Here is a 3,042-nt window from a genome sequence, read left to right as displayed (position 1 = left end):
ACAATTGCTCTGTTTTCTGTTCTTTTCTTTTTTTTTTAATATGATGAATGTCTGTATGTTTTATGGCCACAGGAGGGCAGTAGAGCTCCATCGTTCTGGATGGATGTTAACCTTCGCCGGCCTCCTGCTTCTGATAGAACATTGAACAGATTTCATACTTTAAATGTTACCTGGTGTGTTATTTTCTTTTTTTTTTTTATTGTTCTAATGCAGTCACAAATTTGGAGAGTAAAGCAGAACTTCTCCGAGGGCTGGGTGATTTGACCTTTATTAAATATAACACATTTCATATTGTTCAATTTTACGATAATTAATCAATTCTGAGTGAAAGAAAGCAGCTGATTGTGCTTCTGCGTCAAAACGTTTATTTTTTGCTACTGAATGGAATCACATTGTGATCATCTATTGAATTATCGCCCAGCTCTAACTCTTAGCAGTTACATGACTTATAATGTGTAGTTCATTTGACGTATCTCAAAAGAAGTGATCACAATTAATTATTTCTATGCTTCTGATATAGAAGGAATTGTTATTTCTTTTCGCTCTGTGTTTTTATTTCATTTTATTTTATTTTAATTCTTACAAATGTAGATTGTGTCTCTTATTTTAATTCCATTAGTGTTTGTGTAATTGTCACAAGACTTCAGCCACACTGTTGCATCGTGTTTGTCTTCAACCAACAGGTAAATAAAGCTGCACACACGCAGAACCCTAAAGACTGTTCCATCCCCCCCCCACGTTATCTGTGCGGCCACTTAGGCCTAAATGTTCGTTATTATTCTCTCCAGTAAAATGTGTAATAATGTTTTTGGTATATGTCTTTCTCATGTATGACGTTCATTTTTTTTTTTTTTTTCCTCTCTTAATATATCTCTCGTTCTCCGTTGTCAGCCCTACTGTCAGGAGGTGCTAAATCCTGATAAATTAAACCTCTTTAATTATTTAAACCCTGGCCCCAGAAATCAGGCACAGTGATTTATACCTGTGTGTATGAGACGTGTGGGGGGGGGGGGGAAACAACACTCGCTGCTTTGATGGATGACCGCTGTGTGTGTGTGTGTGTGTGTGTTACAGGAAGGTAACGTGCCTCAGTTGAAACTGTCATAATCAAAAGGGAAAAATGTGTGTGTTAGTGGGGGAAAAAGCAAATTGTGGGGTGCATTAAAGGGATAGTTAGATTTTCTTTTTTAATGTGTGGTTGTATGACTTACTGACAGCTCTGACGGTGAACCCCCGCGTCCATTAGTGGACACTTGGTTGTGCAACTTTGAGTTTTTCATCATCTTTTCCCAAAAGTAGCTTCTTGGTTGAAAAGACGAGGGGTGGCGTTTTTAGTTTTTAGTTTTTTTTTTCCATTCTGCGACCCGTTTTCCAGAAATAGCATTTTAGGGCTCCCAAAACGCCGGTTCTGTGCGGATAAAAGGCCAATACGATAAAAACTTTTTCTGCGTGTACAGCCCCCAGGCAGATTTTGGCTCTACAAGCCCCAGCGAGACAATTGGATTGTTCTGGAATTTTAGAGAAGAGGGTTTTATGGATGAGAAGAAGTCGCATACAATCTGTTTGAGACACTTGTATCAGATACCTCTTTTGCTCCTATAATGTTGCTTATTAGAGGTGTGATGTGTTAAAACAGAACCCAAATGAGAAAATAAAAAATGACTGTTTGGGGGTGAAAAAAGGTGTTTTTATGTTTCCTGAGTATTTGGCACTAATGTGAACTGGTGAGAAACAGACTCATAGACTCATGTTTTCATGCGGCGCTCCTTTTACACCGAAAGTTGGAAGTCAGCGTTGCAGTTTGCCGCGTTCCGGTCGAGAAGGCAGAAAAGCAAATGTAGCCTATCTCAGGCTAGTCATTGTTAGCAATACAAACCGACACGGTATTTTGAAGCAGCACGTCTGTGGTTGAATATTTAACAGTGCTATGTGTCCGACTGATTTACTGCAAAACAAATACGTCAGAAGTGCTATTAGCAGTAACAGTAGCAGTGTCCGTATGGTTTCCGAGATGGAAATTCCGAGTTCCGACTACAAATGGAACGCACCATCAGTTGGACTGACGGGTGTGATTATGTGTCAGTGCCTCACACAACCTGGACTATCACTTTAAATAAGACAACCTTTCTATAAACTTCACTTCACGCGTTAGAAACGGGGACTGCGCGATGTCACAGCAACTGTCAACTCACAGTGTGTTTGTGAATTCATGATGAAACTCGGGCCCTTCGGTGTACGTTGTCCATGGGGAGAGAAAAACCCTCTCATCTCTGTTCTTTCCTTTGTGTGCTCGTCGCACGTGTAATCACTGCAGCTAAATGATATTACACTTTCTCACCTAGCTCTACGGAGAGTCTCACCCACCAAACTTCTCCCCCCCCACCCCCGTCTGCACTTTATTCCCCCTCCCCAGTTCAGGTTTTTGCTCCTGGCATATCGTGGAGAGATGTTAGCTGTGAGAGAACTAACGAGATACTCGCGAGCGCTTCTGGGCAGGAAGGAAGTGGAGCTGAAAAATACGGTAGAGAGAAGTCTTTCTTGTCTGTTTGGTGGCAGAGCTTTAAAAAAAAATAAAAAGAATAAAAGGGGAAAAGGGAGGGGGGGGGGGGGGGTATGAATAGGAAGAAAGAGGGAAAATGGGAAGACAAGTGAACACACTGAATAAAAATTTCATAAAGTTGAGCGTGTGGTGTCTTTGATGCGCGCTGTAGATAGTGCGAGCAAGTCTGCAGGCTCTGTGGAGGCAGCAATTAAAGCGACATGTGCCTGAAGGCGCTGTGAGAGCGAGAGAGAGAGCGGCGCGCGAGGACGGTGGCTGCGTTTGCACGAGTGTCGCGCCAGACACCTCCTCACCCACCTGAGCCCAAGTCTCCAGTCACAGAGGCGCCGGGTGATTCAAATCCAGATGGCAAAACTGATTATTGACCAGTCGTCATGAGCATCATGAGTCATGGAATTGCTAAAAGTTGAGTCAATATTGTTTGTTGTAATTTTGAAATGTCGGCATTCCTAGACTGCTTACTCTCTTTCAGAATTTTTTTT

At 42.0% G+C, this 3,042-nt stretch overlaps 1 protein-coding gene across 1 annotated transcript in view; it reads left to right on the top strand.

Annotated features, from left to right (window-relative positions):
* The window catches only part of rnf114 (ring finger protein 114), a 9,919-nt gene extending 8,736 nt beyond the window's left edge, over positions 1 to 1,183 (top strand). Inside the window, exon 7 of the mRNA XM_058643619.1 lies at positions 1 to 1,183. This exon is cut by the window's left edge and continues 942 nt beyond it. The gene's annotated coding sequence lies outside the window, so the exon portion shown is untranslated.
* The last annotated feature ends 1,859 nt before the right edge of the window (positions 1,184 to 3,042 follow it).

Source organism: Solea solea, chromosome 11, assembly GCF_958295425.1.
Source record: "Solea solea chromosome 11, fSolSol10.1, whole genome shotgun sequence".
In the NCBI taxonomy this organism is placed as follows: domain Eukaryota; kingdom Metazoa; phylum Chordata; class Actinopteri; order Pleuronectiformes; family Soleidae; genus Solea; species Solea solea.
This window is presented reverse-complemented; position numbering and strand designations above follow the sequence as displayed.